We start from the raw sequence: 13,854 nt of genomic DNA on the forward strand, positions 1-13,854 counted from the left end.
ATTTTTAATTTTAATATCAGTGTGCTTAACATATAGTGTTATATTCATTTCAAGTGTACAATATAGTGATTCAACAATTCTATACATTACTCAGTGCTCATCATGATAAGTGTACTTTTATCATGTATATCAAGTGTCATCTCTATCACCTACTTCACCCATCTCCCCACTCACCTCCCCTCTGGTAACCATCAATTTGTTCTCTAGAGTTAAGTGTCTGTTTCCTGGTTTGCCACCCTCTCTTTTTTTTCCTGTTGCTCATTTGTTTTGTGTTTTAAATTCAACATATGTGTGAAATCATATGGCATTTTTCTTTTTCTGACTAACTCTTCTCTCAGCATTATACTCTCTAGCTCCATCCATGTTGTTGTAAATGACAAGATTTCATTCCTTTTTTTAAAGATTTATTTATTTATTTTAGAAAGAGAGAACAGGGGGAGGGGCAGAGGGAGAGAGAGAGAAGGAAAGAAGCAGACTCCACGCTGAGCATGGAGCCTGACGTGGGGCTCCATCTCATGACCCTGAAATCATGACCTGAGCTGAAATCAACAGTTGGACACTCAACCAACTAAGCCACCCAGGCACCCCAAGATTTCATTATTTTTTATGGCTGAATAATATTCCATTATATATATATGTATATATATACACACACACATACATATATACACACATATATATACACACACACACATATATATATATATCACATCTTTTTATCCATTTGTCTATCAATGGACACTTGAGCTTCTTCCATAGTTTGGCTATTGTAAATAATGCTACAATAAACATAGGAGCACATAGATCCTTTCACATTACTGTTTTCGTTTTCTTTGGGTAAATACCCAGTAGTGTGATTACTGGGTCATAGGTAGTTGTATTTTTACTTTTTTGAGGAAACTCCATACTGTTTTCCACAGTGGCTGCAAGTTTGCATTCCTACCAACAATGCACAAGGGTTCCTATTTCTCCACATCCTCACCAACATTTGTTGGTTCTTGTGTTTTTGATTTTAGCCATTCTGACAGATGAGAAGTGGTATCTCACTGTGGTTTTGATTTGCATTTCCCTGATGATGAGTGATGTTGAGCATCTTTGCATGTTTTTATTGGCTATCTCTATGTCTTCTTTGGAAAAACGTCTATTCAGGTCCTCTGCCCATTTTTTAATCAGATTGTTATTTGGTGTTGATTTGTATAAGTTCTTTATGTATTTTGGATATTAACCCCTTATGGGATATACCATTTACAAACACCATCCCCATTCAGTAGGTTGCCCTTTTGTATTGTTGATGGTTTCCTTTGCTGTGCAAAAGATTTTTATTTTGTTATAGTCCCAATAGTTTATTTTTGCTTTCATTTCCCTTGCCTTAGGAGACATCTGTAGAAAAATGTTGCTAAGGTTGATGTCACATAAATTATTGCCTGTGTCCTTTTCTAGGAATTTTATGATTTTAGTTCTCACATTTAGGTCTTTAATCCATTTTGAATATATTATTGTGTATGGTGTTAATAAGTGGTTCTGTTCCATTCTTTTATATGTAGTTGTCCAGTTTTGCCAGTACCATTTAATGAAGAGACTATCTTTTCCCCATTGTATATTTTGGCCTCTTTTGTCATAGATTAATTGACCATATACATATGGGTTTATTTCTCAGCTCTCTATTCTCTTCCTTTGATCTATGTGTATATTTTTCTGCCAGTACCATACTGCTTTGATTACTACAGCTTTGTGGTTTATCTTGAAAGCTCAGATTGTGATATCTTGAGCTTTGATTTTCCTCTCTCCAGATTGCTTTGGGTCTTTGAGTTCTTTTGTAGTTCCATGCAAATTTTAGGATTCTTTGTTTTAGTTATGTGAAAAATGGTGTTATTTTGATAAGAATTGCGGTGAATTTGTAAATGGCTTTGGATAGTATGGACATTTTAACAATATTAATTCTGGGGCTTCTGGGTGGCTCAGTCGGTTAAGTGTCTGCCTTTGGCTCAGGTCATGATCCCAGAGTCCTGAGATTGAGCCCTGCATCAGGCTCCCTGCTCCACGGGAAGCCTGCTTCTCCCTTGCCTACTCCCCCTGCTTGTGTTTCCTCTCTCGCTGTGTCTCTCTCTGTCAAATAAATAAATAAAATCTTAAAAAAAAAAAAAATTAGTTCTTCCAATCCATGAGCATGGGTTATCTTTGCATTTGTTGGTATCATCTTCAAATAATTTCATCAATATGTTATAGTTTTCAGAGTACAGGGCTTTCACCTCTTTGGCTAAGTTTATTCCTAGGTAGGGGCACCTGGTTGGCTCAGTTGGTTAAGTGTCTGCCATCAGCTCACATCATGATCTCAGGGCCCTGGGATGGAGCACATGTCAGGCTCCCTGTTCAGTGGGGAGCCTGCTTCTCCCTCTCCCTCTGCAGCTCCCCTTGCTTGTGATCTCTCTAATGCTCTCTTGCTTGCTCTTTCATTCTCTCTCAAATAATAAATAAAAATCTTTTAAAAAAAGGTTTATTCCTAGGGTATTTCATCTTTTTGGTATGCTTGTAAATGAAATTGTTTTCTTAATTTTTCTCTCTGCTAATGTCATTAGGGTTTAGGAACACTGCTGATTTCTGTTTATTCATTTTGTTTCCTGCAAATTTACTCTATTCATTTATTACTTCTAGTAGCTTTTAATTATGGAGTCTTTAGAATTTTCTATGTATAGTATCATGACATAATCATTTAGATGGACAGATAATATTTCACATACAATGCTTCCCAAAAAATCCAGTAGAGCAATGTAATACTGTTGTTCAAATGATAGTTTACTATAAAATATGGGTAATTCAATACAACTTTAGAGCTTCTCTCCAAAATTCACCTAGACAATAGTACACAATTTCTTTTGCATTTTATCACTTAACTAGTTGATTCATGATGAATAAAAGAAACGTAAGTACTCATTGAATACAGCCTTTATCAAATTGATCCATAGTTTTGATAATAAATAAGCAGAAACACATTAATATTATTTGCTTAAAAAAACCTCTTTTTTTCTTTAAGTAATGATTATTGCTATAGTTAGTAACATTTATGATCTAAAATAAAGTATTTATCAGCTACAATAAGATGAAATCATATATCCAGAGCTACTAAATGTAATTATTTTACCCAATTTGGCGGATAGGAGAGTGTCCACAATATGTGTGTTTGTGTACAATTTATTAATAAATGTGTTTAGATAAATGTTTCTAAACTTAGTAATTCAGAATACTTTGGTGAAAATCCTAGGTTTTTTTAATCCTAGTTTTAATTAAAACGATTTTTAATAAACTGTACTGTTGCATATCTAAGTACATAAAAATCTACAAACTACTAGTAAATATTAAATAAATTCACAGAAAACAGAAGTGTAATTAATATTCTAAGTGTTTCTACTTAACAAATGTTGTTATAATATTGCTTTAAACATATTTTCTTTAGTGGACTGTACAGTCTCCCTTAATATTATTGACACCATTTAATTAGCTTGAACAACTATTTTCCAAAGAAATAGTGTGAAACAAGCACAGATTAACTCAGTGAAAGTTCATAACAGCATGTGTTTTGAACTACTGGAGTACAAATTAATTACACTTAAAGTAACATTCTCTGAAGTCTTCTGTAAGACATTAATGACATTCAACTTTGAAGAAATTAATATTTTTCCTAGAGAAGTATATTATCTTTGCACAGCACCAAATAACCCTGTTAATATCATGGTAGTCTTCTATAGGAAAAATGTGATGTAGTCATAGAGTTGATCAGTTTATCAAGTTGAAAATGTAAATCAAAGTTATGATTTAAATGATGACCAAATATATTGTCAATATGCACATCAATCAAGTATACTGGGAAAATGGAATATACAGCAAGGAAATAAAATTATCTATTCGCAAATAAAATATTGCTGAGACAACTTCCTCTGTATCTCTCTTTGGAAATCATAAGAGAACTATTATCTGAAGTTGTTGAGGAGTAAGGAAAAATTACAGAATTTTGAAATATATTTTAAGTCAATGAAATGAAATTAGAGTGCAATTTATCTATTTTGTCTCAGAGAAAATGTGCTCTTATGAGGTTAAACAAATTCATTTAGACTTCTGTTCCTTCATTCCAAATGCTTACATATTTTGACCTTTAAATTGCTTCTGATAATTAACTCATTTATTTAATTTGCTGATATAGAATATGTGTTTTAAGAAATAGAGGAGGAAATCCCCGTCATTTAAAATTCAGATGCCAAGTTCACAGATGTGATTAAATGTGCTCTGGTGATGCTCCTTATCATTCTTTAACCTTTATCAATTTGAAGACAAATGCATATTTCATTGACATTTTCTTTAGTGCTCTCCCAAATCTGAATTAAATGTTCTTTATACAGAAATCTCCAAACTACTCCATTTAATATATCTGTTAATTTCTAATAGCTAATTTCACATACAGAGATCTTACATAGATTATTTGATTAGTGTTTAAAGATGAACTCTCATGGGAAAGAATGAGATATTGCTGTCAATTTGTTTTGATATTTCTTTCTTTTGTCCTTTCAGTAGCTTTCCAATTGCACCATTGAAGATATTCAATGTTGCATCTTATGGAAATATCAGGTTGTAACTGATGCATTCATTTCAGCAATTTTACCGTTCAGAATAATTTATCATTTGGTTTTCCCAAGCCAATAACTGGGAAATATACAACGTGCCTAATGGGTTGACACTTTAAAATTCAGTTTAATGTTGTCCAAATGCATAGTAAAATAATTTAAAATGTTTAGTCTAAATCTTAACTTTTTATTTAGTGTTTTGTGTGACTTAAAGTTCTACTAATATTGTTAAAGATAATCTGTTGCAAATTTATAGCTTCAATCTATTCATGCAGGTAAACTAGTTAGAGCAGCAAAAAGATATACTAGAAACAAATATCATGAGTGATCCTATTTACAACTAGCATCTCTTCAATAGCCACTGGAATTTTTTGAGAATAAATTGAGTGAAGTGATCATCCCCAAAATAGTAATTTGGGGCCTACATGGATAGGCAAACATCTGGAAACTGGTGGGGTGGGAGAGCTTATTATGAAAATATCATTAGAGTTGGATATTTTATAGCTACAAATACAGCTGTATTTTATGTCAATAAATTATATTTATTCTACACCGGACCTTTAATTAATCCATGGTTCCATAATCATATTTTAATTTTTAGCTTCTCAAAGTTTTATTCCTACATAGCCTAAAAACTAAATTAAATAACTTACCTTGCTTAACAAAAAGCTGGGTTTAAATTTGGCAAATTTATAATATTAACAATCTAGGATTGCATTTAGAATAAAATGGTGGAAGAAGTAAGTTCTCATACAATGAAACAAGCTGTCCATAATTACACAGTTATTTTTCATATTTTCAGACAATGCATATACATGAATACATAGCTCATGATATCAACAGGCATCAAATAATGAAAAGCAACTTTTATTTTCTGTAACATTTCTGATTAATCAGTAGCATTTTCTATTATCAAGTTTTTGGAATCTCAGGAAACTACAGTTAGAACAACCTTACACTGGTTCAGTTAACAATCTCCACTAAGAAAAATCTTTCCCTCATAAAAGTCTTTCTTTCCCCTTTAAAAGAAAAGTCTTTCTTTCCCCTTTAAAATTGCTATTTATGAAAATAGCAATTCAGGCATGGTATAAGAAAAAATAACCCTCTGAATTACCTCAGAAACCAAAGATAATCCCATTGATAATATTATCAAATAAATTTTGTTTTATGTCTATTTGAAATAAAACTGATATGTTAATATGAATTAATATGTTTTAATAAAATAAGTTATGAGAGCTTTAGTTTCAAAATTCCATGACATATTATTCTGCATCATGTAATTGTAAAATATATTTAAATACCCAAATCTATCCAAAATTGGAGGAGAATGGACATACATGCCAGCCTTTTAATCATGCTATCCTTTTATATTTTATCATATTATGGGAATGGTTAAGATAATGGACACATCTTTGATGAAGATACAATGACAATTTGGTGCAAAACATTATCATGATAGGAATGTTGTGATGCAAAGTATACTCCAAAAGCATTATTTGTATTTGGCTTTAGAAATTGGGAAGTCAATATTTTGTTGTATTTCCTGTGGGGCATTTTTTATTATCCTTTTGAAGTTTGATAGCCTGAACTTAGCATTTACCAAAGTCCACAGCATAACAAGGCCATTGCCTTTGGTATGACTTTCAACTTTTTTTAGTTTAATGGAATATCTTTCAGACATGCAGATTCTCCTTTTGCAATATGGAGAAAGTACCTTTTGGTCTATGGCCATAGACAATATGAAAAACAGAATTATTAATGATTAATAAATGTCACCAATGTTATTCATTCAATAATTTGGGCCCATTTGTGCTAATGAAGTGGGCTTGATAATAACTATAGCTATTCTATAAAGCAGGAGGCCTGTTTTTGTTTAAACTAGGAAAACTGGAACATGGGTGCCTTGTGCTAGAACTCATTTGGCTGAATTTTCAGACGTTAATTTTAGCCCATTCTGCTCTTTTATCTCACAAGAAATATAAATTGTTCTCTCCACTTAAAAATAATGCTACCATTATAAATTTCACCTTTTATAAGTTCCGGTTTTCTTGCCAGCATGTTAGGCTCTTCAAATAATAAGATGTTTTAGAATCCTGAATCATTAATAATTATTATCCATTTTATTTATTAACAAAGGCTATCCTAGTTAAACATATTAACACGTATTATTTCAGAAACATATAGGTGTTGATTGAAGTAAAATCATGACATTTTAGTGATTCTTTTGGAAAAATATTAGTTCATAAATTACTATCAGTTACTCAATAATTATATCTGGCAAAAGCAAGAGTTAATGCTAATGAATAAAGAGATATATAATCAATTAATTGTAATGATAATTTTTAAAATATGCCATTTAAATAGGCCTTACATCACATTCTACAGTGTGGGTATCTTTGGCTTTGACATACAGAATAGGAAATACAAGAATAAAATATATTCAAAGATCCTGAAAAAGCACCATTTCATGCTTATTAAAAAACAAATACTAAGTCTATTATATATAATACTATGGAACATTGATAAAAGATGTACATAGAAAGAAAAATCAGATATTCAAATTACTTTGAACAATTCATTTAAATACTCTCACTTATATAAAATTGATTTTCATATTCAAAATATATACAACACAAACAACAGAGAAAGTGTGAGCTATCACTACTATCATTGCTACTACTTATGATTTGGAGAAGAGAAATTCCTCTAATGAAGCTCTCTGAATAGGGTATGAATAAGAATAACGTTATACAGCAGGGACACCAGACATTCCCACTGTTGGGATCACCTCTAGGTTATTCTAGGCTAGGATTTGGAAATATCAAAGTACATAATGAAACAAATGTGAAAACATTTATTCTAAAGTAATTTAGAATAAACTGGTCCAAACATGAGAGAATTAATTAAAACTTTCTCCAGTGGGAATATTCTTACTCCTGTTGTTTATTAACTATGTTCCATAATATTAGTGTGTAGGAATTAACCATAAAGTAGTACATTTTATTTGAATGAAATATTTAATGAATTCTGATTTACCTTAGCCAAACATTATGTATGTGAGCATTTATTCAGTATTTTGTGTTTTAATTAGTCAAATTTATTATTTTCCTGGTGTTAATATGTTCACTGCCTTTGAGCAAGAGCGTAAAGAAAATAATAATTGCTTTTCATTTTTAAACAAGAATGCCTGGTATTTGCTTTTCTAGTTGCAATTGTATTGATTGTTGATTTGCATACATGTTAGAAGTAGGTCATTGAGAACAATAATACTTTATATAATTTTATATTACTAATGTAACTACATTTTAATTGGTTAAGAGATAATCTAATTGCTTGCTTTTATAATGCAGATATCACAACCATACTGTCAATGTTACATGAAGAATTGAAGATTTTTCCTTCCTTCTTTTTTTTTTTAAGAAATGGCAATTGGTGTTCCAAATGTATTAGGTAGGCATATTGTAGATACAACATGCTATCTGAAGTTTTGTAATGAGAAGACATTAGAATGTTTGTACAGATGTATGGTGGACAAGTAATGAATCAAATTTACGCTAAACCATAACTTTAATATTTGCACTGCAGAAAACTTGTATTTGAATTACTCTGTAGAAGATTTCAAAGGCAAGTGTGTGTGCCATAAAAGCACAGAGAATTATGCATATAGTCTTATTTTAAACAATGCTCTTTCTTCACAGCAAACAAAAGTTTCAATTAATTACATAGATAAATAAACTGTCATAAGGTAGTAGACAAATCATATGTTATTTATGAAAAGCCTGAAGGGAGAAAGAAAAAATGAAAATTCTTAAAATGTATTTGATCCAAACGTCTGCATGTAAATTTTTAATTTAAATTCAAGTTAGTTAACTATAGCATCATATTGGTTTCAGGAGTAGAATTTAGTAATTCATCACTTACGCATAACACCCAGGGCTCATCCCAGCAAGTGTCTTCTTTATACTCATCACCCATTTAGCCCATCCCCCCCCACCTTCCGTCCAGTAACCATTAGTTTATTCTCTAACTATAGAGTCTTTTATGGTTTGCCTCTCTCTGTTTTTATCTTATTTTATTTTTCCTTCACTTTCCCTGTGATCATCCATATTGTTTCTTAAATTCCACATATGAGTGAAATCCTATGATACTTGTTTTTCTCTGACTTATCTCACGTAGCATAATGCACATTAGTTCCATCCATGCCATTGCAAATGACAAAATTTCATTCTTTTTGATAGCTGAGTAATATTCCATTGTATATATAGACCATATCTTCTTTATCCATTCATCACTCAATGGACATTAGGGTTTTTTTCCATATTTTGGTTATTGTGGATAGTGCTGATATAAACATCAGAGTGCATGTGCACCTTAAATTAACACCTTTGTATCCTTTGGATAAACACCTAGTAGTACAATCCTGGGTTGCAAGGTAGCTCTATTTTTAACTTTTTGAGGAAACTCCATACAGTTTTCCAGAGCAGCTGTGCCATGTAGCATTTCTAACAACAGTGCAAATGGGTCTGCTTTGTCCACATCCATGCCAACATCTGTTTTTTTTTTTTTTCCTGAGTTGTTAATTTTAGCCATTCTGACAGGTGTGAAGTAGTATCTCATTGTGGTTTTGATTTGTATTTCCCTGATGATGAGTGATTTAAGCATTTTTTTATGTGTCTCTTAGCCATTTGTATGTCTTCCTTGGAGAAATGTCTGTTCATGTCTTCTGCCCATTGACTAGATTATTCATTTTTTGGGTGTTGATTTTATTGTGATCTTTATGGACTCTGGATACTAACCCTTTATCTGATATGTCATTTCCAAATAACTTCTCCCATTCTGTCAGTTGCCTTTTAGTTTTATTGATTGTTTCCTTCACTGTGCATAAGTCTTTATCCTGATGAAGTCCCAATAGTTCATTTTTCCTTTTGTTTCCCTTGCCTCTGGAGATGTGTCTAGCAAGAATTTGCTGTGGCTGAGGTCAAAGAGATTGCTGCTGGATTTCTCCTCTAGGATTTTCATGGTTTCTTGTTTTACATTAAGATCTTTCATTCATTTTGAATTTATTTTTGTGTATGGTGAAAGAAAGTGGTCCAGTTTCATTCTTCTGCATGTTGCTGTCCAATTTTCCCAATGCCGTTTGTTGAAGAGACTATCTTTTTTCTATTGGATATTCTTTCCCTGCTTTTTCAAAGATTAGTTGACCATGTAGTTGTTGGTCCATTTCTGGGTTCTCTATTCTGTTCCACTAGTCTATGTCTCTGTTTATGTGCCAGTACCATACTCTCTTGATGATTACAGATTTGTAGTACAGAAGTCTGGGATTGTGAAGCCACCAACTTTGCTTTTCCTTTTCAACATTACTTTGGCTATTCAGGATCTTTTCTGGTTCCATAGAAATTTTAGGATTGTTTGTTCCAGCTCTGTGAAAAATGCTGGTGGTATTCTGATAAGAATTCCATTAAACATGTAGATTGCTTTGAGTAGTAAAGACATTTGAACAATATTTGTTCTTCCATCCCATGAGCATGGAATGCTTTTCCACTTCTTTGTGTCTTCTTCAGTTTCCTTCATAAGTGGTCTGTAGTTTTCAGCATACAGATCTTTTATCTCTTTGGTTAGGTTTATTCCTAAGTATCTTATGGTTTTTGGTGCAATTGTAAATGGGATCAATTCTTTGATTTCTCTTTCTGCTGCTTCATTATTGCTGTAAAAAAGGCAAAAGATTTCTGTACCCTGATTTTATATCATATGACTTTTCTAAATTCATGAATCTGTTATAGTAATTTTTTGGTGGAGTCTTTCAGATTTTCTACTTAGAGTATCATGTCATCTGTGAATAGTGAGAGGTTGACTTCTTCCTTGTCAGTTTGGATGTCATTTATTTCCTTTTTTTTTTGTCTAATTGCTGGGGCTAAGACTTCTAGTACTATGCTGAACAACAGTGGTGAGAGTGGACATCCCTGTCATGTTCCTGACCTTAGGGTAAAAGCTCTCAGTTTTCCCCATTGAAGATATTAGCTGTGGGTCTTTTGTACATGGCCTTTATGATGTTGAGGTATCTTCCCTCTATCCCTACATGGTGGAGGGTTTTTATCAAGAAAACATACTGTAATTTTTTCAAATGTTTTTTTTCTACATCTATTGAGAAGATCATGTGGTTCTTATACTTTACTGTACTAATGTGATGTATCACATTGTTTGTTTTGTGGATTTTGAACCACCCCTGAAGAACAGGAATAAATCCCACTTGGTTTTTAAGTACTGTTGGATCCTATTAGCTAGTATCTTGTTAAGAATTTTGGCATCCATGTTCATCAGGGATATTGGTCTGTAATTTTCCTTTTATTTATTTTATTTTATTTTTTATTATGTTCAGTTAGCTAACATGTAGTACATCATTAGTTTTTAATGTAGTGTTCAACCTTTTAATGGGGTCTTTGTTTGGTTTTGGAATCAAGGTAATGTTGGCCTCATAGAATGAGTTTGGAAGGTCTCCTTCCATTTCTGTTTTTTTGCAATAGCTTCAGAAGAATAGGTACAATTCTTCTTTAAATGTTTGGTAGAATTCCCCCGGGAAGCCATCCAGTGCTGGACTTTTGTTGCTGGGAGTTTTTTGATTATTAATTCAGTTTCTATGCTGGTCATGGGTCTGTTCAGGTTTTCTATTTCTTCCTGTTTCAGTTTTGGTAGTTTATGTTTCTAGAAATTTATTCATTTCTTCCAGATTGTCAAATTTGTTGGCATATAATTGCTCATAATATTCTTTTGTAATTGTATTTCTTCTGTGTTGGCTGTGATCTTTCTTGTTTCATTCATGATTTTATTTATTTGGGTCCTTTCTCTTTTCTTTTTGATAATTCTGGCTAGGTGTTTATCAATCTTGTTAATTTCTTCAACGAACCAGCTCCTAGTTTCATTGATCTGTTCTACTGTTTTTTTCTTTATTTCTCTATTATTTATTCCTGCTTTGATCTTAATTATTTCCCGTTTTCTGCTGGATTTAGGCTTTATTTGCTTTTCCAGCTCCTTTAGGTGTCAGCTTAGATTATTTATTTGAGACTTTTCTTGCTTCTTGAGGAAGACCTGTATTGCTATGTACTTCCCTCTTTGGACTGCCTTTGCTGCATCCCAAAGGCTTTGGGCTGTAGTGTTTTCATTTTCATTTGCTTCTATGTATTTTTTTTTATTTCTTCTTTAATTTCCTTGTTAATCCAATCATTATTTTGTGAGGTGTTCTTTAACCTTATTTGCGGTCTTTCCAAACTTCTTCTTGTGGTTTACTTATAGTTCCATAACATTGTGATCTGAAAATATGCATGTTATGATATCAATATTTTTGTATTGGCTGAGGTCTGATTTCTAACCCAGTATGTGATCTATTCTGGAGACTATTCCATGTGCACTCAAAAAGAATGTGTATTCTGCTGCTTTAAAATGAGTTGCTCTGAGTATATCTGTTAAGGCCATCTGATCTAATGTATCTTTCAAAGCACATGTTTCCTTGTTGATCTTCTGCTTTGATAATCTGTGCATTGCTGTGAGTGGGATGTTAAAGTCTCCTACTATTTTTGTACTATAATCGATGAGTTTCTTTAAGTTTGCTAATTGATTTATATATTTGGTTACTCCCAAGTTGGTGGTATAAATATTTACAATCATTAGATCTTGTTGGAAAACATCTTAATTATGACATAGTGCCCTTCTTCATCTCTTATTATGGTCTTTGGTTTAAAATCTAGATTTTCTCATATAAGTATGGCTCCTCCAGCTTTCTTTTGATGTCCATTAGCATGATGGATGGTTCTCTACCCCCTCACTTTCTATCTAGAGGTGTCTTCGGGTCTAAAATGAGTCTCTGGTGAGCAGCATATCAATGGATCTTTTTTTTTTTAATCCTTTCTGATACTCTATGTCTTTTGATTGGAGCATTTAGTCCATTTACATTCAGAGTTATTACTGAATGATATGAATTTAGTGCCATTGCATTACCTGTAAATTTGATGTTCCTATAGATTGTCTCTTTTCCTTTTTAGTCTTTGTTGCCTTCGGTTTCTCTTTCTGGCTCAAAGGGTCCCCTTTAATATTTCTTACAAAGTTGGTTTAGTGTTCATGAACTCCTTTAGTTTTTGCTTTCCTTTGAAACTCTACCTCTCCTTCTATTCTGAATGACAGCCTTGCTGGATCAATTATTCTTGGCTGCATATTTTTCCCATTTAGCACATTGACTATATCATGCCACTTTCTTCTGGCCTGCATGGTTTCTGTGCACAGGTCTACTACTAGCCTTATGGGTCTACCTTTATAGGTGAAGGACCTATTTTTTTTTTCCTAGCTGCTTTCAGAATTCTCTCTTTATCTTTGTATTTTCCAAGTTTCACAATAATATGTCTTGGTGTTGACCTGTTTTTGTTGCTTTTGAGGGGCATTCTCTGTACCTCCTGGATTTGAATGCCTGTTTCTATCCCCAGATTAGGGAAATTCTCAGCTATAATTTATTCAAATAGACCCTCTGTCGCTCTTTTCCCTCTCTTCTTTTTCTGGGACTCCTATGGAACTGATATTTTGCTTTAGGGAATCACTGAGTTCCTTAACTCTATATTCATGATCTAATGGTTTTCTTTCCCTCTTCTTTTCAGCTTCATTATTTTCCATAATTTTATCTTCAGGTATCACCTATTTGTTCCCCTGATTCTTTTATTCTCTTAGTGATTACGGCCAATCGATTTTGCATCTCAGTTACAGCGTTCTTTATTTCAGCTTTACTAGTTTTTACATCTGTTCTCTCTCCAGCCAGGGTTTCTCTGCTGTCTTCTTTGCTTCTTTCAAGCCCAGCTAGTATTCTTATGACTGTTGTTCTAAATTCTTCTTCAGATATATTGATTATATTTGTTTTGAGCAAATCCCTGGCTGTGATTTCTTCTTGATTTTCCTTTATAGGAGAATTCCTCCATCTTGTCATTATGTCTAGATTTCTGTCTTTTGCATGTTATAAAACTTAAGTTTTCTGCTCCTGAGAGTAATACTGTATATTAAGAATGGGTCCTACACTGTCCAGGGTCTGGTGCTTCAGGAAATATTTCTGGTGTATTCTTTGTGTACTCTGCTGTTGTGTTTTGCTGCTCTTTCACACAGGTCAGTCCTCTACAGAGTTCCTCCTTGCTTGCAGTGGGGAGTGTCTAGACTTTTAACTATGTGCATTGATTTGTTTGTTATGATAAGCCTGATTTAAAAAAAGCAAGCT

General features: G+C 32.7%; 1 protein-coding gene across 1 annotated transcript in view; it reads right to left on the reverse strand.

The window, feature by feature from the left end:
* The window catches only part of PCDH11X (protocadherin 11 X-linked), a 586,654-nt gene that overhangs the window by 18,271 nt on the left and 554,529 nt on the right, over nucleotides 1-13,854 (reverse strand). The gene's annotated exons all lie outside the window — the stretch shown is intronic.

The sequence above is a fragment of the Halichoerus grypus genome, chromosome X, assembly GCF_964656455.1.
Source record: "Halichoerus grypus chromosome X, mHalGry1.hap1.1, whole genome shotgun sequence".
Taxonomy (NCBI): domain Eukaryota; kingdom Metazoa; phylum Chordata; class Mammalia; order Carnivora; family Phocidae; genus Halichoerus; species Halichoerus grypus.